Consider the following 24,444-nt stretch of genomic DNA (forward strand, 5'->3'; position numbering starts at 1 on the left):
TAGCATAATTCCAAGAATAAATGTTAGGTGATTTTCTAATATTAAAACGTTGAATTAGAGAAAAAAATGCAATTCCAAACCAGTTGATGCCTAAAATGTTGTAATATTCGATCACTTTAGACCAGAGCATGTATCCTTCTGTTAAGAGACATTCATTTAAAAGTAAAAGAGAAATTAAACATTCAAATAATAAACTTCTACTTCTCCCCTTTTGGCTAAGACTGAGGAAGTGACCTAAGTGATCCCTGCATGAGATGAGAAATGACTCCTCTGTGAAGTGAGTTGACCTTGATGTTCAGCAGTTTAAGATGTTAAAGTATCCTCGGGTCACCAGAGGAGTAGTTGATGAGTATGGTACTTAAGACAAACAGGTGTTTAACAGGTCAACACTAAAATTTTAATGCTTAGCCCAAATTCTTTTTTCTTATACATATAAAGTCTAAAAACAGATATTCCTTATCAGAAGATGATCATTTATATTTTAGGTTTCTTCCACTTTCTGGCTCCACTTTCTTTAAGGACTTTGGAGTCTTCTGTGTTTTGCTGATGGCTGGGGAAATTGAACATAAGATTCCAAGTAGGAAAAGAGGCATGAATCCCTTTCACTCCTATTCAGTTGTTCTGTATTTGCCTGACTGCAGGGAAGACTTGGAAGGGACACTATAGTGAGTTTTCCAGTACCCAGGGGCCATAAAGACTAAATGTCATTTCCCCAAATGCCTAATAAGCTTAGGCATTTGGAATTGTTGAGTTAAATGGTTGAAAATAATGATCTACAATCTGGGAGGAGGCAGCCAGGTACATTTATGAAGGCTAGAAGTCGTGGGCTTGAAAGATGGAACAGAGACTGTGGGATTGAATGATGGCTGTTGGAATAGCCGAAATTTTTAAAATATGAATGTGTTTTTCTGTCTTTGCTCTTGTCAACTTCTTACTAGAAACTAGATGTTCTTTTCAAGTTACTTTAAAGCAATCTCTTAATGAAGTGATGCCTGGAAGAGAAAGTACGAAGAAGGAAAAAAGACATGCAGAGAACTCAGGACCAAGATTAGGGAAAGTTACCAAAAACACAAAATGAACAGAAGATCATTTTAACAACTGGCTTGACTGAAAGTCACAAATTACTATTATCTATGTATGCATCTGTTTACTTTGAGATCTTCTTTCTTTCTTATATTCTCACCGTGTTTTTTTAAGCCAAAAAGGGACTTATTTTGTTCTTGTAACTGGGAGTTTAAGGGAAAGACTTCCACTTGGCTCTATCCTGGGGGTACAAATGATGTTATAAAGGCTCAATTTCTTGATGCACTTCAGAAAGATTGTCTCCTTGGTGTCAGGCAGGATGGCCACTGGCAGCTACCACTTTACTAACCTTTGCGGAAGTCATTTTGACCTCAGCTGACTTGTAGAGGGTATATCCTTTCCTGCATTTCCTCTTTTTCTTTCTTGATTTTAAAATTTTAGTGTCATCACATTACCCTAAATCATCTTTACATAAAGACATCATTAAAAATTATAATGACACTCATTTAATCTTTATAGTCATTCTGGAACATATAGGCATTTTTAAAAAGTCTCTGTCTTACGGTGGAATTAAGTAACTTGCTTGAGATCACACAAATATGAATGGGTATTTTTTAAATCTGTCAGTCTATTTATTTTCTTTTCTTGAAATATGTAAGCCATAGATTCATAACAATTGATTTTTTGGTACTTGTTCAGAAGCTTAACATCTTTTTAGCTCAGCCCTTTAGATATTAGAGTTGACTTGTTGGCTACAAATGATAGTTTACAACTTATTTTTAAAATATAGAAGATATTTGGTATCACCCACCAGATATATACCAAATAGATATATCTTTATAATTCTAGAAAGGAGCAAATGCAGGGCATGTATATCACTGAAGCAGATTTAATTTCCTTCTGATAAAATTTCTGCAATGAAACTATGAATGGTTAGTTCACTCAAATCCAAATAACCACTAAGGAAACGGATTCACCTTCCATCCCTAGTGGTAGGAACTGTTTCTGAGATATCCTGCAGCTTAACAATAAATACATATATATATATATATATATATATATATATATATATATATATATATATATAATGGCTTTTTGGCTAAGATAAGGGATGCAAAAATTTTCAATTCTATGAATGAACAGGAAAGAAGCTAATTAATTAAAACTGTTGGGAATTTATTTAAAGAAGTCTGTGATTAAACACAAGGCTTTATCATGGAACAATTAAATAAATTTGGCCTCAGGTATCTTTGCTCATCCCCCAGGGAATGAGTGATGAAATTCTGGCTTAGAGTTATACTTTATTAGAGATTTATCTATTTTAATAGATTCAGCTTTTGGTCTAAAGCTCCAATGGAATAGCTAATGCAAATGGGATATTATGCGAATATATAAACCTCTCATGAGTTATCTTCAATTTCAACAAAAGATAAAAACATAACTTGTCTATTCTGTAAAAATGAATTCAAAATAGTAAAAATTAAATGAACTATTAGAGTATGTATTATCAAGAATATTTTCTTATGCTAGATGAATCTTAAATAAAATATTCTTAAACACACACAGGTAGGCACAGAAAAGATTCAGAGTAAAATTTAAAACAAGTATTAATTGGGGCGCCTGGGTGGCGCAGTCGGTTAAGCGTCCGACTTCAGCCGGGTCACGATCTCGCGGTCTGTGAGTTCGAGCCCCGCGTCAGGCTCTGGGCTGATGCCTCGGAGCCTGGAGCCTGTTTCCGATTCTGTGTCTCCCTCTCTCTCTGCCCCTCCCCCGTTCATGCTCTGTCTCTCTCTGTCCCAAAAATAAATAAAAAACATTGAAAAAAAAAAATTAAAACAAGTATTAATTAAGAATAATTGACCAGTTGGAAGGGGACTTCTTTATTTTTTGTTTTTTTTTGTTTTGTTTTGTTTTTTTTGTTTTTTTAATTGAAGTGTAGTTGAAACACGATATTACATTAGTTTCAGGTGTGCAACATAGTGATTGGACAAGTCTATACAGTATGCTAGACTCACCCCAAGTGTAGCTACCATCAGCCACCCTATAACGCTGTTCAATACTATTGACTATATTCCCTATGCTTTACCTTCCCTCCAAGTCACTTATTCATTCCTTAACTGGAAACCTGTATCTCCCACTTCCCTTTATCCATGTTGTCCATGCCCCGTCCCCACCTCTCTGGTCACCACCAGTTTGTTATTTTTAGAAATCCCATGTAAGTGAAATAATATAGTATTTGTTTTTCTCTGAATTATTTTGTCTAACATGATACCCTCTAATTCCATCCACGTTGTCACAAATGGCAAGATCTCATTTATCACTGAGTAATATTCCTTATCTTCTTTATCCATTCATCTCTCGATGAACACTTGGGTTGTTACCATATCTTTGCTATTGTAAATAATGCTACAATATAAGGGTTTTTATATCTTTGTGAATTAGTGTTTTTGTTTTCTTAGGGTAAATACCCAGTAGTGGAAATATAGTATCATGTGGTATTTTTATTTTTTAATTTTTTGAGGTATCTCCATACTGATTTAGGAGATCATTTTTCTTTTTCTTTTTTTTTTTTTTTAATTTTTAATCCTTATTTATTTTTGAGAGAAAGAGAGACAGAACGTGAGCAGGGGATGGGCAGAGAGAGAGGGAGACACAGAATCTGAAGCAGGCTCCAGGCTCCGAGCTGTCAACACAGCCTGATGTGGGGCTCAAACTCATGGACTGTGAAATCATGATCTGAACTGAAGTCGGGCGCTTAACCAACTGAGGTACCCAGGTGCCCCCACTTAAGAGTTTTTAAGTACTATCTCAGGGTTGTTCCACCATGCTCTTTTTTTAATTATTTCATTGCTTCCTTCCCCGCTACTTCTTTCCCTTTCTCCTTCCTTCCTTTCCATCTATATTCATGGAGTTCTCACTATGAGCTATTTTGGATGTTGGTGTTATAAAGATAAAGAGTCTGGTCTGGTTGTAGACACTGATAATAAAAAGGTAAGTGTGATCTGAAACTTGTTCAGACAGTAGTTTAGTTTAGCAATGCTCAGTAAAAGCACCCTTACAGCCACTGGGCAATAGGATAAGAATTGCCTTATATTTAATTCAGATTTCCATTTTCAATCACTCCTAGAGGGTGTCCATAACCCTCAATTGTGTGAATACAGTAAAACATGAATTGTATTGAGAAAGATCTAATAGAAGAAAAAAATATATATAGTACACAATTAGTATAAATATTCTTACATACAGTAAGGTATAAATGATAAGCAGTAGTTTCAGGCTCTTCTCATTAAAGAACTTGAACATTTCTAAGTAAAGAGAAATTATTTCTTCAAACCTAGTGGATTTGTATTTCTCTAACATATTGCTCAGATTCCTGTGGGCATCCAGGTCTGCATATAATGGGATAGCTTTTTAAATTTTTTATTGGAGTTATTAGAATCATTGGCAGTTGTCTTAATTTTTGTCACTGTCTTGCTAAAAAAAAAAGCATACTTTCATATACTTTTGAAATACTAAGTGACGTGAAGCTTCTCTGCATCTGTTTGGATTTAAGAATTTTGTGAGGGAGTGGAGGGAGGGAATTAATTTTGTGTCCTAAATCTGTTTCAATACTGCTTCTCCAGTTGTGTTATCTAAAGTGCTGAAAGAAAGAAAGAAAGAAAGAAAGAAAGAAAGAAAGAAAGAAAGAAAAGAAAGAAAGAAAGAAAAGGGAAAAAGGAAAGGAAAAGAAAAAATAAAAGAAAAAAGAAAACAAAAAGAAAACTTTAAAGTATTTTGTTTAACAGAAAGTATGTACTACTAATTTGAGTTTGGCTTTAATTTGAATGGGTCCCTCTCTGGGTAGAAATGTCACTTCTTTTTGAATTAGAAAGAGCAAGATGAGGGGATGAGAGATGAAAAATAAAAAGGAAACAGTCGCTTGGTCATTGGACAACTACTTATGTGATAGTTCAGTGTCACCCCATCTCCCCCCCAAAAAAATCCTGAAAAAACTAAGAAGCAAATATAGAACTTAAGCAGAAGTCACTAATTTTATTTGCTCTCATTGGTATTGTGATGTGGAAACTTAAATAAACCTTCTGTGGCTTTATCACTTTATCCAATAAAATGGTCATTTCAGTTTATGATTTGAAAATGTTCAATACATATAGACAGCTGACAAAAGTATATCAGAACAATAAATAAAATATATCTACAATATTTTCAATAAAGGCTAGTTTAGTTAAAACAATCAGTAACTGGTAGGATAAAGTAGTCTGAGGCAGTCTTTGCTCTGTGTATTTCATATTCCACACTAATTCACAAAAAATGTCCTCATCTGAATCATGACCTTTTTTGGCCTTGACTAAAGACTGCGTTAAAGCTTCTGTTCTTAATATTTGTCATTGTAAAATTTGAGGGAACTGGCAAAGCAGTTCCTGAAATGATGCTTCATTTGCTTCACTATCAAACACTAGAAAAACTATTTTCATGAACTGTGCTCCCAAACCATTCACAGTAAAAACTTGAGGGTGTTTTCATTGAAGCTTGTGCTGTACATCTGAAAAACCAATGATGCCTAAAGGAGTTTGGAATCACAAGTTTGTGAGATGGAAAAAAAAAAAAAAAAAAAGAATATTCAGTTTGAAGGAGAAAGCACAAGAAAATGACTTAAAACAGATTGACATTTTTTTAAATTATATTACTTTAGTGTGCAAGTAAATATGCATATCCCTCACAGATTATAGGATTTTTAAATGTGTAATTAATGTAATTTAATGTAATATGTAGGTAGCCTAAATGCAGCCTAAAAATTCTTTGATATTTTATCAGTCTCTAGCTTGTTTTACATAGTTTGGATCACTATAGGGGAAGAAAAAAAAAAGTATGTTCCTATTCCAAATGATCGAGTAACTTTAGCATATTATTGAACCAAGGATATAAAATAATATATGCTATGTATAACGATAGCCTTCACAATTTTAGCTAATGAATATATTACTAAGATGAAATGTTCCAATTTCATGAGAAAATGATGTAACTGAATTCAAATCATGCTAATTTGGTTTCTTCTTGACTATACTTTGATGCTGGATGGTATTGCATTGTATAGTTATGATCTTTAGAACACACTTCATATATTCCTTGTATCACTATTTAGCAACAAAATGTACTTTTGGTCCTTTCCTAGTGTGTTCTCTGTTGCTTTCTTAGCAAAGCTGATTTGGCCATTATCCCATCATCCATGGCCTTTGCTTATAAATTTTCAAGATGTTGCTATTTCTTTGGCATTTCTCCATTTTATCTACCAAGTTGATGAATGGTAATGAAAAGATTGGAAGATAGAAACACTTGAGTTTTTCTCTGCATTGTGTCATAATTTGCTGATATATCTCCTCTCAAAATGATCAAATTCTTTATCAGTCTATCACATTTACATAACACTTTCTACCTTAAGTATAACTACTTAACATTCTTATTGCAATTCCCTATTACATGCCAAGTTTAGACAGCAGATTTTTGGTTTTATTCATTTAGATATTCCCTGAACAAAGCCTAGGCTTGGCACTTAGCAAGCACTCATTAAATATGTACTGAAAGAGGGAATAAGAAATGAATGAATGGTCTATTTTAAACAAATTCAAAGTTAAGATTTTGAACAATTGTCTCTCTATAGATGTAAAATATATTCAGAGGAAATATTCAGGCATATGTCCTCTTAGAACCCTGTGGCAGATGAGTTGAGGGTTATAAATGGAATCCTCAGCCCATTTAGCCTAATGTAATAAATATTGAAAAATTTTCATGTTATATATGAAGTATATTGCTAGGTACTGTACAAGAGTAGCTGTTTAAAAGCAATAAAAACAAAAAACAAAAATATATATAATCTGCTACCTAAAGCTCATGACCAAGATAGTGAGGCAAATAAAATTATACAAAACTTGGATACTAATGATCCTAAAATTCATTTTATTTCTATGAGCATTCATTTACTCTGTCTTTTCTATAATGATGTGAGATAGTTCATATAAAAGTGAGCGAAATGTGTTCTGAAGTCTATAAGGCTCTTAGAGAAATGCACGGTATTAGTTTTTTAAGTAGTATTTTCAAAATTTTAATATAATACTTAAAAATAAAATACTTAAAAATAAAAATATATAAAAATACTTAAAAGATATAAAAATTTTAATGTAATATTTAAAAATACTTAAAAAATTTTAAAATAAAAATCTGATAGAATTTAAGTGCCTATGTGAAATAGAATATTTTCTAATATTTAAAAAAAATATAATTTGCCTGTGTCACTAAAATTGATGGGTTTTTTTTCATTTTAGTGTTTTTAAATCAATTTAATGCTGAAAGGTTTTTAAAATTTGAAATTATTGAAACATAATGATATTTTGCATTTCTTCCTTAAACATGACTTTATTTTATTTTTTGTATATATATATATATATTTATAAAAATATGTATATATATATATATATATATATATATATGAATAGAAGTTTACTAAGTTTATAGAAAGATATATAGAAACCAATAGCTTTTTAAATTATCCTGCAGGAGGATAGCAGGTATTCTGGGATACCTGGGTGGCTCACTCAATTAAGTGTCTGACTCTTGATTTTGGCTCAGGTCATGATCTCACATTTTGTGAGTTCAAACTCTACATCAGGCTCTGCACTGGCAGTATGGAGCCTGCTTGGGATTCTTTATCACTCCCTCTCTCTCTGCCCTTCTTCCTCCCTCTCTCTCTCTCTCTCTCTCCCAAAATAAATAAATAAACATTTTAAAATAAGTAAATAAATTATATATTCTGTGGGAGGGATTTTTTTTCAATGTTACCTCGATTGAATTTCAAATTCTGTTTTTTTCATTTGTTTTAAAAATGGTATTGACTTTATTTTTTACTTTGAATTATCTTATTAAAAAAAAGTGCACATAACAAACTGTGCACATAACAGTTTGGTTGATTTTAGTTGTTTTACTTGTACTCCAGTCTCTGAAGCAAAATAGAAAAGTAGAGTTGTTACTTCAGGAAATATCTTTCAACACAGAGCATTTATTCAAATGTGATTATTTCAGACAAATATTTTTTTGAAGATGGTATTTTTATATCTTTATCAAAATAAATAAACACAGATTATATTATTTAAATCTTTGAGTTATAAAACTATTGTCAATTGTTTAAATTATCACTTTTTTACTTTTGAAATAAGATATCACTCCTAATATATGTGGAAGATTTTTGGGTAAAACACTGAGAATATTGGTCTAATGTCAGAAAACGTAAAGAATATTTTCAATACAACCCTTGATGTTTTCATATGCTGGCCCTATTTCATGGTATGGCAGTGTCATTAAATATTTTGTAGTCATGCAGGAGCACTTAATCATAAAAACTAGGTAATCAGCAATGGCCTTGTGTTTGTGTAATATACGTGACCGTCTGTGTGAAGGAAGTGTAGTATAATTGAGCAAATCAATTTTAGATATGTCTTTAAAAGAAAATGTATGATTGTGAAAATAGCAATTGATGTTCTATGTAAAAGCATTGAGCACAGAGTATAGTAGGCACTCATACAAGTACTCAGCTGTAAAAGTGGTTGTAGTGATAGTAAGAGTAATACTAGTAGCTATAGTGTGAATAACAGCAGCAGAAGTTAATTTGAGCAGCAGAAAAACATCCTCCTGCAGAAAACTTAATCCCCGTGACTGAACTGGTTTTATCTATCTTTTCATTCGTGAACACTTTTTAAAAGGGATTTGAGGTAACTGTGTCAATTAAACAGATATTAGCATGAATTATTTTATAACTTTAAAGCAGGCTCCACACCCAGTGCGGCTCGATCTCATGATTATGAGAGCATTACCTGAGCTGAAATCGAGACTCATACGCTTAACTATATGAGCCACCCAGGTCCCCCAGAATTATAAGTTTTATAGCCATATATCAGCTAGTAGAGATTGCATCAGAATATTAGGATTGGGATCCGAAGGGGCACATGCACCCCAATGTTTATAGCGGTACTATCAATAACAGCCAAATTATGGAAGGAGCTCAAATGCCCATCGACTGATGAATGGATAAAGAAGATGTGGTATATATTTACAATGGAATATTACATGACAGTTAAAAAGAATGAAATCTTGCCATTTGCTACAGCCAGGGTGGAACTAGAATGTATTATGCTAAGCGAGATAAGTCAGTGAAAGAAAGATAAATATCATATGATTTCATTCATATGTGGAATTTAAGAAACATAACAGATGAACATAGGGGAATGGAAGGAAAAACAAGATAAAAACAGAGAGGGAGGCAAACCATAAGAGACTCTAAAATACAGAGAACTAACTGAGGGTTGCTGGAGGAGAGGTGGGTGGGGAGATGGGCTAAATGAGTGATGGGAATTAAGGAGGGCACTTGTAGGGATGAGCCTTGGGTGTTATATGTAAGTGATGAATCACTGAATTCTATTCCTGAAACCATGATTACACTGTATGTTAACTAACTTGGATTAAAAAAAAATATTAGGATTGGGACCTGCATAAGGAAATTAATGTAGGATTAAAAAATCAAGATCTAGGAAGAGGATGAAATGTTTTTCAGGTGTATAATTCAAGAATATTAAATCAAATATCTATATCATAATTTTTATGTAAGTTTATTTATTTTGAGAGAGACAGAGACAGCATGAGCAGGGGAGGGACAGAGAGAGAAGGAGAGAGAATCCTAAGCCGACTCCCCACTGTCAGTGCAGAGCCCAACATAAGGGCTCAAACTCATGAAACTGATGATGACCTGAGCCAAAACCGAGGGTCAGATACTTAACCAACTGAGCCACCCAGGCATATGTCATAATTTTATTAATACAGGTCCTTTCTAAGATTCCTACAGTTTATGAACTTAAAGCCTCAGCACATTTTATAATTTAACATAATTCTGGAAAATTCTATGGAAATTTAGTAAATTATTTCAGAATTTGCCAATCACAGGTTAAATGTGATATTTATGTTGAAAGGCTTTGTAAACTATAAGGTGCGTATAAAATGCTACTGTTATGATGATGTTGATGAACATGATTAATTTAGGGGCTGGAATGAGACTGAGTCAGTACCCATATTCATTCTCTAGGAGATATTGCTGCCTCTGGAACTACTTAGTAGCCATTCTTGGGAATGTAATCCAGTGTTGTCAACCACTAGTGCAGCCTGCTGTGATTTATAAATCATCCCCAAGAGGAAGGTCGTGAAGTTGAGTTAGGAGAGAGACCCACCATGTATCTTGGTTGGTTGGTTTGAAGGAAAGGCCATAATGAGAAAAAACTAAAGAGAAGATTTCAAGCATTTGTCTATTGCATGTGCAAGAATTTAGGAGGAGACTCTTCATTTTGTTTCATTTGGTATTATCAAAGAGACATTGTTATTTTTATATTTTACTTAGTTTGGTTACTGGTACAGCTTGGAGAATATAACATGTATTTTTTTTCTAGTGAAAAATACCTTTTTAGAGAGAAAGGAGAATTATGCCTCTTAAGGAAATGGCTGACATTGTTTGTTTATAAATTTGTTTATAAATGTAACCTCTTAGACTTGATGTCCATGAGTTTGCATTAGACAAGCTTTTTAACAGTGAATGAAAGAAAAATCAGTGTAAAAAGATTTGCTGCTGCAACATTAGGTTACAAAGTGAAAAAAGAAGGAGGAAGAGAACACTTACTTTTGTATAATTCACCCAGGTGAATAGGTATTTATTTATGCATCTACTCACCATTCATATAGCCATCTCTACCCATCTGTATAGCTATCTATTTTTCTACCTGCTTACGCTTTAGGATACATATAATGATAAATTTAGGTCAAGAAAATGGATATTAATGTAAGAATATTAATTTAAATCTTCATAATGTATATATATTTTATGGAACATGTTAACAGACACTTTCACTACTTCTAGAAACTCCTCAAGGCAACTCTATAAGCAATAAAATTTAATAGTTATGTCAGCTTAACAAGTCTATGCCAGGGTTTCTCAATTTCAGTATTGTTGACATTCTAGACCTGAAAATTCTGTGTTGGAGGCAAGCAAGAGCTTCCTTGTGCATGTATGATGTTTACTTGAATTCCAGATCTCCACTCACAAGATGCCAATACCACCCTCCCCCTCCAAGTGTGGCAACTATAAATGTCTCCAGATAATGCCAAATGCCCCCTGGGTAGCAAACACCCCCAGTTAAGAACCACTGTTTTATATCTATGCAAATAATAATCTAAACTGACACTCATAAATATATATGAAGTCATAGGGGCTACATAATTTAATTTTTGAAGGGGTACCTGAGTGGCTCAGTCTCTTAAGTCTCGGACTCTTGATTTCAGCTCAGTTTGTATGGTTTCACAGTTCATGAAACTGAGCCATGTGTTGGGCTCTGTGCTGACAGCAGAGAGCCTATTTGGGATTCTCTCTCTCTCTCTCTCTCTTTCTCAAAAGAAATGAATAAAAAACCCTATTGTACACTTGGGAAATCATATTAGACAAATGTGTCTACCTACTATCCAGATGTAACAGATATACAGATAATAATATAATGTAAAAGAATTTGCATAAAATAGCATGTTAATTTAGCTTCCAGTAACCAAAAGTCCTTATAGTATTAGGAATAATTTTCTCCACAAATGTGTTATTTACCCCAGTTAATGACATACCACCTACCAAGTCTCCCAAGCTAAAAACTGCAGGCATTTCCTGTTTCTTTTCTTCCTTCGTCCCCATATCTGGTAAGTTACTAAAATATTTGTTATACCACCTCAGAAAGATGGCTTCAGTCTCAGCTGTGTATTACTGCTGTCATCATCTCTTACCTGGCAAGAATTTCCTAAATTTTTACACTGTAACTAAGCAGAGAATTCTACAGAAAAACCATAGCCTAATTTCCCTGTATGTAGCATCATTAAATCCCCATTTCCTGAAAGAGAAAATCTGAAATCCTACATTACTTTTTCTCAGTTAAGTCCTCTGGCCTCCTCACTTGATTTTTCCATTCAGGACTTTAAGACCTGTGAACACATCAGACTTTCTTTCTCAAGGCGCTTTCCCATTAGACATGTTATATGCCTAGATTGCACAAGTATGCCTTACTAACATATTCAGTTCTTGAATTGGACTAGAGAGAATTTGATAGCAAGGAATAGCATGCAGTCTGAAATTGTCCGACTCTTAAATTTTAGATGTCAAATGATAAGATGCAGAGATGGAAAGGGACCCTTTTATATGCTTCCCTGTTTTTTTGTGTTTTTTTTTTCTAGCTGATGATTTCTTTTTCTAACCTTTATATTGCAAATATAACACAAATACTGAAAGTATTACAAAACAAATGCATAGGCTAAGGAGTTTTTAAGACCATACCTAGTCATAACTTCCAGTCTGCCTTAAGAAATAGTACTTTGCTAGCCACCCAGGAGATTCATCACTGCTTCACCCCAATCTCAAACCCTTTTCTCTACAAAAGTAACCACCATTCTTTTATAGAAATTTGCTTTCTTGTGTTTCTTTATAATTTGATAATTACCCAAGTAGGCATCCCTGGACACTATAATTTGGCCTTATACAGATTTTTAAGTCTCTTTTAAGACTTAATTACAGGTTCTTTCTCTCTCCTCCACCCCTTAGAATTTTTCTATCCGATCCAGGGATATTTTTCTGGAGGGATATTTTTCTGGAGAGTGTTCCAGAGCCTGAGTGTTGTAGGTTGCTTACTCATGATAAAGTTCAACAGGGTGTCTCTGTTTTTTGTATGTCCTTCCAGTTGGCAGTTGGATCCAGACATTTTATCCCATTAATGTTTAATCCCTCTGCTGAAACCATAGGTGGTGGCATGTTTGTTCAGCTAGAGGCATACAATGACTGGTTGTTGTCAAGACCAGTCAAGGGTCTGAGATTTTAGTCTATTTCCAAGCTAACAAGTTAGCCTGCCTCTTGTGTTGGCAAAAGAAATAAGGTTCCATGATGCAGCCATCAGCATGAGCTTCATGTTTACATTGTTCCCCTTGCCCCTGGACCAGTTCCTATGGGAGTGACTGGGAAGTGGGCACAGGTGCATGCTGTACACAAAATGGATCCGTGTAGACTTGAAGAAGTCTGAGCTTAGGAAACCACAATCTTCTAAAGGGAGCTGTTAGCAAATTTGCCTTTTGCCATGAGAGAGAAACTATCATTATGTCCCAGTGCTGTTTGCTATCCACACATCCTTGAAAAAATAGTCCGGAACAAAAGCTGATACAAGCCATGCAGAAATGCAGTGGAGAATTATCCCCTCTCAATTTGCTCTGTTATTGTGTTGTCATTTTCAGTGACCAGCAATTGATGCTGAATACTTAAATCAATTAGTTCACGAGGAATTTCAAAATGATACTACTCTAATTTTTAAAGTAATATCATTTTTAAGAAAAGCTTTGGGTTCACAGGGAAATTGTGCAGAAAGTACAGAGAGTTCCCATACAGCCACACTCAGTTTCCTCTATTGTTAACATCTTACATTTGTATAGTCCTTTATTATAATTAATAAACCAATATCAATCAATGCTCTAATTTGAACTTTTTTTCTTATTTACTAGTTGGAATACTTTACAAACATACTTTAATCTGTTACTTGGTTACCCAGTGGTACAGTTAATATTAAAAAAAAGGCTAAATGCTTGATTATTTTATTTACTGGTCTTTAGGAAAATTAATTGGTTCTGTATTCTTGTCCAAAGATGACTAATTAATTACATTTAATATTATAAATTAATAGATTTAAATATATATAATAGGACTTAATCATTTGTAAGTCAATATACTTTGTTCCTTGTAAGTAATATATATGCTATCTTAGAGGACATTTTAGTAATGTCTTTACTGTAAAATCCTAGTAAAGGGGGAAAGGATGGGAAATGTTTGATGATGAAGGAAGCAATGTATGATAGGATATGGGATAATTTTATACAAGATGAAGATGTTTTTAATTCATGAAGTTCTAAAATAAACAATTTCATTAAAGAAATGAAGATATGGATTAGCGTTCAAGTCACTGTATATATTTCTTGGCTGAACTTTTTTTTTTTTTCCTCTTTAGAGCCAGTCTTGTCATTAGATCAAGATTGGAAGTGATGAAGGAAGGAACCACTATGAGAATGGAACTATATCTGTATTGTGCACCACTGTGTCTCCAGTACTTAGAATAGCATTTCTCAGATGCCACATGGACAATAAGCACTTGTGGAATAAGTAATTGGATAGATGAATGAATGAATGGACTGATGGATGGATGGATGGATGGATGGTTGAGTAGATGAGGCTGATAGCACAGGAATTTAATGACTTTTCTTGAGGAAAAGAAGACAAGTAAATATTTATTAAACACCTACTATGTGCCAAGTGCATTTTAGATATTAATTTGTTTAGTTTCCAAATTAAACAGAGCTAAAAGTTTTTGGGGGTGCCTGGGTGGCTCAGTTGGTTGACCGTCCAACTCTTGATTTTAGCTCAGGTCATGATCTTCCAGTTGTGAGATCAAGGCTGGCATTAGGCCTGTGCTGGGTGTGGAACCTGCTTAAGATTTTGCCTCTCCCTTTCCCTCTATCCCTTTCCCACATGTGTGCACACTCATGCGCACTCCCTCTCAAAAAATGAAATGAAATGAAATTAAGAAGTAACAGCCTTTTAATTTTCTTTTTCAAAAATTTGATTAAGGAACAGAGGTTAAACTGAGGCAACTGGGTGGCTCAGTCGGTTTAGCATCAGACTTCAGCTTGGGTCATGAACTTGCAGTTGGTGAGTTCGAGCCCCTTGTCAGGTTCTGTGCTGACAGCTCGGAGCCTGGAGCCTGCTTCGGATTCTGTGTCTCCCTCTCTCTCTTTTCCTCCCACCGCTTTCACTCTGTCTCTCTCTCTCTCTCAAAAATAAATAAAGATTAAAAAAAAAAAGAAGAAAAGAAACACAGGTTAAGCCAAGTACTATGACATAGGTCATATAACTATAGAGCAGCTCTCCAAATTCAAAGAATTTGGTTTTTCCACCTCCATTCCTGGTGGGGCCAATAATGGTACTCAGTCACTTTCCATTAGGATTATTTTGTCATATTTTCATTGTTTGTTCATGTTCAGAATCTCATTTGATTTAAATGCCCTTTTGAAAAGACCTCTAGTTTCTTGATACCTATTAGAATGCTATTTTAAACTTTTAGGGGTTTTTTGTACATTTTAATATGTTTTGAATTTAGAAAATCAGAATCATGCTACAGTTACTTTTGAGAGGTGTTCGGGCTTAGATAATATTTTTGTCATAAAAAAGAGTATGTTATTCTCAAGTTCCAACTTTAGACCATGTTGCAAGTGGCTATTACTTTCACTAGGGAGTAATTGTCACCAATTTTTGAAAGAAATATCTCAAAATGATTGGGATTTTGAACTCTGGAATAAGATATATATTATTTTTCCTTAAAAAAAGATAGTTCTTCCCTTGCTTGTCTATGTGATTTTAGGCCAGTTATGTAAATTATTTTCTTTATCTGTATGATAGTACTTACCTGCAAGAGTTGGGTGTTACCAGGAAATAATGTGAGACAAGTGTCTCACATACAGAAAACACTATGTAAATAAATTAATATAATTATTACAAGTAGTAAATAGCCACTTAGAAAGTTGTGGCTTGAATAAGGACACTTAAATGCGAAAACATTTTGATTTCTAGCCTCCAGACCCCTGATCGCAGTTTACGTTATTGTCTATAGTCCTGATTATACTCACTGATGTCCCTAGAATACCTGCTATATTTGTCTGAATTGAATATTAAGAACACATAAGTAACATAAGACATTGTTGTCACTGGATGAGATGACTCAAGCAAGTATTTATTCTTTATAAATTAATTAAGCCTTTTGATTTCTGTTTTTACTGCCAAATATTTAGACATATTAAAACGTATCTTGGCAGTCTTGTCAAATCCAAGCTTGATACTTTGGCTTTCCTATTTCTGAAATTGCTCACCCTTTTCATTTAAAAATAACAACAGACTAGTCACAAAAGCAGTCACCTCTAACTTCGGAATCATCAAAGGCCATTTCCCATATGCTTTTCAAAAGAGACAGCTGTTGTTATACATCATTTCATGAAAGCCCATTTTCCTCCTTTAAATTTCGAGAGGGGAAAAATCTTATAACAGATCTCAGACATAAAACTGTCACTCTCAATTGTAGATTGAAATGGTATCAGGCAGTTTTCTCATCTAAACTTTGGTGATACATAGTTATTCCTTTAGACATAGAGAAACACAGTTTCTTCTGCCATGCAGAAGAGAGAGTGTATTGAAGAAGAGGAAAGATTCTGGATTCAGAAAATCAGTAATAACTAATACAGAGAGCCTGTTATAAGCCAGACTTTTTCTTAAGTAACCTACAGGGATTTACTTCTCAGAATACTCTTCGGAATTTGAGATCCTAATATACTATTTTACAGATTAAAAAACTGAGGAATTAAAGAATAAATAATTTACCCAATAGAACACTACTAAATGCTAGATTAGGAACCTAGGTAGTTTATTAGTTTGCTAGGGTTGCCATAATAAAGTACCACAGATTGGGTGGCTTATGCAGAAATTTATTTTTTCATAATCCTAGAATCTTTAAATCTGAGATCAAGATGTAAGCAGGGTTGTTTTCTTCTGAGGCTTTTCTCATTGACTTGTACCTCACTGTTCTTATGTGTCTTCACACTGTCTTCTCTGTCTGTACGTCTGCCTAATTTCCTTTTCTTTTAAGGACACTGGTCATATTGGATTCAGGTCATCCCAATGACTTCATTTTAATTTAATTAACTTTCTAAGGACCCTACTCCAAATGTAGTCACATTCTGAGATACTGGGAATCAGGATTTCAACATATGGATTTTGAGGGACATAATTCAGCCCAGATGGGCAATCTGACTTGCATCCACACTTGTATGCACTATATAGCACCAATGGTTTAATTAATAGATTTTAATATCAAATGTATGTTTTTGCATATTATTTACTATTCCTAAACTCTATAACATATTTGCAAATATTTGCATAATTACATTAACAATAATAATATGATGAAATTGTTTTTTGTAGATCTTCAACTTTTAAGCACTTAGGAGGTATTTGTCCGATTTTTCAGAAGATAAATTAAAGTTAAATAACTTGTGCAAGGTCAGTAAGTAATGGAGACAAAAGTCAAATTAATACCTATCAGAGAGCAGCACCCAAATTTAATCGATGGAGTACATTGCCTTAAGAGGTTTGATTTTCTATGGAGAATACTCACCACACATACAATGTATATAAAAGTTACAATGCTTTTAGTTCATGTGTAGCCTCAGTTGTATGAAAATGCTGACAACTAATGCTTTCTTTTTGATTTAAGTTGTATCTATAATTAATCAAAGTTTAATTCAAAGGTCTCCAGATATTCTTACTAGTTTGCATTTATGCAGTGTATCTAATTCAGTTAAAATTCAATTCCCTAAATCACTGAAGCTTAATGTGTATGTCTGATGGGGAAAAAATGAATTCAATACTATATTTTAAATAGTTTTAAAAAGAGTGTTAAAATGGCAATTTGGAATTCAGGTTTAAAAATGTAAACCTATCTGTATAAATACATAGAAAGAAAAATATTTATTTATTTATTTATTTATTTATTTATTTATTTATAGAAAGTGTGAGCAGGGGAGGGGTAAAGGAAGAGTGAGAGAGAGAGAGTCCCAAGCAGGCTCCACACTGTCAGTGTGGGGCTCAAACCTACGAACCATGAGATCATGACCTGAGCCAAAGTCAGATGCTTAACAAACTGAGTCACCCTGGTGCCTGTACATATATATTTTTTAAATTATAGATAAGGAAATTTTAATAGTACAGGTGTTTTGTTTTTTTTTATATAGAGACACTTAAAATTGAGATTTGTATATGATTATGTAAATGAATCTACAAAAGCTCCCTACTTAATTTGTGGAAACCAGTTCTAATGTAACAAGTCTACGATACAGGGATGAGGTCAGGAGATAAAGGACTATTTGGGAAGAGGGCCTATTAAAAATTTTATGGCCAGCTAAGACAGATATAAAGGACAAAGTAAAAGATGATAACTTTGGGAGAGGTGAGTTAAGTTGTCCTCTTTTCAGTAGGATTAAGGTGTTCACCGCTAGGGTTGTGAACTGCTTAAGGGGCCAGTGATGATGAATGAATGGCCGGTAGAGTCTTACAAAGTTAAGGATTGTAATAGCACTAGGACCCAAAAGTCTGCCTAGCAGTGGCTGAGGGTTAGCAGCTTTGCTGGGAAGAATTGGATCAGACTCCTGGCCTCTCAAGTACTATTTCATGCTGTGTAAAATGAGCATGGATTCAACTGTACCACAGTCAGGTACATGACATTTCGCATTATTCTATTTTACCGTATCTAATTGAATCAGACTTTGAGTCCCTGCATGCCAGAGTAGCATAATGATTGGAGTTTTAAGGCAATGGGGAAAACTGAAAACAAGACTCCAAAGCCAAATATGACATTGCGTCTGGAGATTTCACATGTGACTGAAGTATATGGTGAGTCCATCTTTACCTCTACATGCAGCAGGAATACGTCATGTTTGCTATTTGCTTGTTAAGTATTTTTCAGTAAATTTTTTAATACTGTGTTGTAGTTAAGAATGTTCCCTACCTTAGAATTCCCAGTCTTGTTGTAAGGGGCAGGGACATAAATTAATTGCCTAGGGAAACTTAATGGAAAGCCTTAGTGATAGAGAGGTTACAATTTGCTACTACATTTGTCACTGTCAGAGAACACATAAATTCTACAGTCATTACCAGATGAGGGGTCTTTCCTCCTCCTCTTCCCATAGTTCTTTGTTCCCCACTCTTCTCTGTGATATTATAGATTTAATTTCAAGTCCACTGATCATAAGTAATCACTGTTTTATTTGTGGATGTCTTGACTGATGGAATTTGTTAGTATTATATCTAATTGGGTATAAGTACATAAGACACTGGAGAAGAAGATAAGAATTCAGAGTTGTTTTGAGTTCCTACAGAAGGTCTTAACAAAAATAAATGAGTTTATTTTCAAAGGGATGCTTATATTAAAGAAAAATAGCTAACTTGGATTTGATGCATAACTTGAGTAGGAAAAAAAATCTAAGAAACAGAATGTTACACACATAGGCAAGGATATATTAATGCTTTTAATGTGAACAGCACTGTTCCTAAACATGGACTAAATATTGAGGAATGATGGGGCACCTGGGTGGCTCAGTTGCTCTTGATTTTGGTGCAGGTCATGATCTGGTGGTTCATGGGTTCAAGCCCCGCATCTGGCTCCGCACTGACAATGTGAAGCCTGCTTGGGATTCTCTCTCTCCCTCTGTCTCTCTGCCCCTCCCTGCTTGCATGTTCTCTCTCTCTCTGTCTCTCTCTCTTTCTCTCAAAATAAGTTAATAAACTTTAAAAAAATTTCAGGAGTCATGAGGAATCATTCAGGTATTCTGCAACCACTTAAATCTTAATGTAGATGAAGGAACATTTAAGAGCTATTTACTATTCTCTTTAAGGATTAAATTAAAACCCACTAAAATAAAAGAAAAAGGAAATTGTGTCAAATAAAAAAATAACAGTTGTTATAGGAATTGTGAAATGAAATAGAGATTGAAACATAATAAAGAGTTATTTTTTTCTTGAATGAACCGGGAGGTAAATGGAAAGTACAGTGAAGCTGCCCTATCTCTTCTAATTTTTGATTGAATGACACCCATTGAAAATCCTGGGAACTTTATTATTTCAGATTTCACATTTTTTTCTTCAAATATCTTATGGGAGAAACAGTAATAAATTTCTGTTCTTTAAAACAAACTGTATTTTTTCTTGGTTTATTGTTAATAGGATAATATGGGAAGTTGGTCAAATTTTTTTTTTCTTTTTCTTCTTCATTCTTGTGGTTTCCATCATCCAATGCCCTAAGCAGAACAAATTCTCCCTTGGGTTGGAAGAGTTTTGAAGCATTTAAGCCTTTAATGATCTTCAGTTATATTCACTTCTTGAACAAAGCAGCTGTAGAAGCATACATTGACAATGGAAATCAATCAGTTTTAGGCAGCAGAAACTTCCACCACAAGGAGAGAGATATGTCTTTAGGTGGGTACTCACTCTTCGGTTGACAAAATAGGCAGTTTCCTGGAACTAAATGTACTGAACCAGAATCAGAGTCAGGATTTTCTTTTTGCTGGGGCGTTCTGATGATTTCTACTTACCACTGTGGTCCTTGGGCAAAAGTCATGATTATATTGTTCAAACATTTTTTTTTTTTATTAGGAGAAAGTTAGTAAAATCATTTTCAATGGAAAACAATATATAAAAAGACCTTAAGCATTGTTTTCTACTTTTCAGTTCCATTTCATTCAATAGCCATTATTGAATGTTGTTCAGTGCCAGAGTCTGTATTAAAGGTGATAATATAACATACACACAAACAGCTTAAGGAACCAGTTCTGTAATTTAGGAATACATTACAGATTGAAGAGGCAAGATATAAACACGATATAAAGGCTATATAACAAATAGATTAAAAGCAATGGTTCTTATGCAATAATGCTATAATAATTTTTATTTTCATATAAGATTGTCTACAGATAGTTTTGGCTATTATCAGAGATAATAATATTAGTAATAGATAGCATCTGTTGAACACTATTTGCCAGACACTTTCTTATATCGTCTTAATCCTTATAAAATCTTTGTAATAGAGGTATTTCTATCTTTTATTTCAAGATGAAGAAACTGAGGCTCAGTGAGGGTAAACAATTTTAGCAAAATAACAACTTAGTAAGTTTGAAGGCAAGTAAGTGTGAAGTGTTTTGAGCCCAGCTTTGCTTGGCAGTTCAGCCCACATTTCTTACCATTATACTAAAAGTCTAGACTCAATTTCCAAGGAAGTTGGAGCTAATGGTGAGTGTGTTAGGAAGAATGATCGATGCTATGACATGTTCTAGACAAAAGATTGACATTACATCCTCCATCCCCAGTGTTTATCTTTGTGCTATCATTGTGACTTAGACCACTTAATAATTATTACATACAAGTTAAAGGATAAAGTATTTTTATAATGAATGAGACAATTTTACTGTTTGGACCAAATGGTATTAGAAAATGTTTTTGATCTCTCTTCTAAGAACACAAAGGGATAAAAGTTCAACCGTTGGAACAGTGATTGAAGGAGTATTTGTAAGGCTCTAGGTCTAAACTATTCCAGGCAAGTGCAACTTCAAACAAAAGTGGTATGCACACAATGCATGCAACTGTTTACTTTTCATCTCTTTTTTTTCTATTCCCCAAGCATTCATCTCTTTAAGCCAAAATGCTCAGTGTACTAGGGATGTGAGAGCAAGAGTGGCTTAGGGTTCCCAATCCAGTGCCAGACATGAATAGTTTCATGGGTTCCTTGCCCTTTCATCTCTACCTTTGCTTCATTATGAGTCTACTTTTCTAGGTAATCAGTGGTAGCAGGTTCATTCCTAACAATTGTGGGACCTGAGGTGAGAGTATAAATGAAGGCCTACACATTTTGTGTCATTATTATTTATCATAAATCAAATAATTTTATTAAAATATGACCTATCCTCCCACTTTGACAGAAATATCTTTATAATAACTTGGATGGACAGGTGAAATGTTAGACTTTTTGGACTCCTCAGGAGTATGATGGCATGGGGAGAGATAGACTCCATCCTTCAGCCACTCCTCCTTTAACTAGTTCTGTCCAGTATCACAGGAGACTTTGAACACAGTGAAAGGACACTTAACTCACACATCCAGCATCCATGCATTCTTTCCTCAAACATCTACACCTGGCCCACCCATCCTTGCTAGGTATATACACATTGATCTCACAGTCTGCTGACTGGGAGACAGAACTGGAAAGATGATATCACAGGCTCTTGATGTGGGCTTAGGGCAATTTGGGGATGAACTGGGATCACAAGAATCTGGAGCATGTCTTCTCTAGAAGGAGCGCAGGTCCACATGGGTACTTCTCTGTAGACTTTGCCTGTTGGGGGCAGGGTGTGGGGTATGGCCAGAGAAGAGCCAGAGTCCTCAGCAAATATTTATTGGTTTCTCTCTATGTGTCTGTACTGTGGTCGCATGAGACATGAGTGAACAAATTGAAGTGCTTGCCCTTGCAGAGCTTATATTCTGAGAAAGGGAGAGATAGATTATAAATTACTAAATGTAGTAAGTGTATGCACTATATAGTACATTAGAACATGAAAAGTACTGTAGAGACAATAAAAATTAGAGCAGGAAAAGGTGGGAGAGTTGTCACGTTAAGTAGGTCAGTCAGCATTGGCTTCAGTTGAGAAGGTGAAATTTGAGAGGGAAAAAAAAAACAAAAACTTGAAGGCATTGAGGAAATTAACCAAGAAGATAACAAAAGGGAGAGAAACTCAGGCCTTTAAGGTTATAGTGAGCACCTTGAAGTAGGACCACACTTGGCATGTTATAAGAACATGGAGACCAGCAAAACTGGAATGGTCTGAGCAAGGTAGAGAGTTAAAAAAAAAAAAAGAAGTTATGAAAAGAAATGATGACCAGATCATATGGTGCTGCACTGTGCATCAGAACTATAATGATAGCCATAAAGGTATAATTTTAAATTTTTGTGTAGCCATAATAAAAACATAAAAAGGAAGGTTAAAATGAACTTTAACAATGCATTTTATATAACTCAATTTATCTCAAATGTTATCATTTCAACCTGTAATCTTTGAAACCAAGAGTACATTTTATACTTACCACACTTCTCAATTAATACCAGCTACACTGCAATTGTTTGATAACCAGATGTGTCTAGTTGTTGCTACACTGTGAAGAAAAGATAGATTTTGACTCATCATTGAAAGAATTTTGTGTGTTACTTTGAGTGACTTGGGAGATGGTTCAGGTTTTTAAGAATTGAAGTGTCATGATTTGATTTGTGTTTAAAAAATGATCAGGTCAGGGGCGCCTGGGTGGCTCAGTTGGTTAGGCGACCGACTTCAGCTCAGGTCATGATCTCACAGTTCGTGAGTTTGAGCCCCGTGTCAGGCTCTGTGCTGACAGCTCAGAGCCTGAAGCCTACTTCAGATTCTGTGTCTCCCCTATCTTTACCCCTCCCCTGCTCATGCTCTGTGTCTCTCTGTCTCTCAATAATAAATAAACATTAAAAAAATGATCAGGTCCAGCCTTAATTGAGAATGCATGATAAGGGATAAAAAAATAGAGACAGGGAGACCTATTGCAGTAATCTTGATAAGGAACAATCATGGCTCAGATGAAAACAGTGGCTGACATAAGAAGTGGTTGAACCTCTGATCATTTTAAAGGTACAACAGGGGCGCCTGGGTGGCGCAGTCGGTTAAGTGTCCGACTTCAGCCAGGTCACGATCTTGCGGTCCGTGAGTTCGAGCCCCGCGTCAGGCTCTGGGCTGATGGCTCAGAGCCTGGAGCCTGCTTCCGATTCTGTGTCTCCCTCTCTCTCTGCCCCTCCCCCGTTCATGCTCTGTCTCTCTCTGTCCCAAAAATAAAAAAAATAAAAAAATAAATAAAAAAAAAAAAGGTACAACAAATAGGATAGATTGCATTTGGTGTGTGAGAGGGGAGACAAGAATGACCCCAAGACTTTGGCCTAAATAATAGGAAGGATGGATTGACTGAAATGAGAAAGACTGCTGGAGGATGGGGGCAAGGAAGATGGGTGTTCAGATTTGGATAGGTGTATCTAGGAAGTCTATGAGGCATTCAGGTGAAGATGTGGGGTATGAAGTTAGATTTGAGTCTGGAGTTTAGCAGACAGGTTAGAGGCAAAAGTTTGGAGATCATCCAACTTGAAAGTAGATAAAGTCACCAAGGGAATGAGAGAGGATAGATAAGAGGTCTAAACTGACATGAAATTGATATTAAAATAACATCAAACAGGAGCGCCTAGGTGGCTCAGTTGGTCAAGCATCCAGCTCTTGGTTTCATCTCGGGTCATGATCTCATGGTTCGTTAGTTTGAAGCCCACATTGGGCTATGTCATGACAGCTCAGAGCCTGCTTGGGATTCTCTCTCTCTCCCTCTGCCCCTCCCTTGATTGCTCTCTCTCTCTCTCAAAAGAAATAAAGTTATTTTTTAAAATAACATCTTCAAACATTTTACCACTTTTGTATATTTATTTTTTTAAATCTTATTGCATATGTTCATAACTGTCATGATCTTGTTTATTTTACTGAAAAACTGTAACTTTAGATGAAGCCTGAAGGCTGTATTTTGTGACTTTTTTTGCTTTAAAAAGGTGTTACCAATCCTTCCAGTCATTAGCTTATATTATATTAAACAATAGACAATAAAAATAAAAATTGTAGTTGTAATTAAAT

General features: G+C 34.7%; 1 protein-coding gene across 4 annotated transcripts in view; it reads left to right on the forward strand.

Moving 5' to 3' along the window:
* Window positions 1-24,444, forward strand: part of ERBB4 (erb-b2 receptor tyrosine kinase 4) — a 1,144,263-nt gene that overhangs the window by 581,318 nt on the left and 538,501 nt on the right. The window lies entirely within an intron of this gene.

This window comes from Panthera onca, chromosome C1 (assembly GCF_046562875.1).
Source record: "Panthera onca isolate mPanOnc1 chromosome C1, mPanOnc1 haplotype 2, whole genome shotgun sequence".
NCBI lineage: Eukaryota > Metazoa > Chordata > Mammalia > Carnivora > Felidae > Panthera > Panthera onca.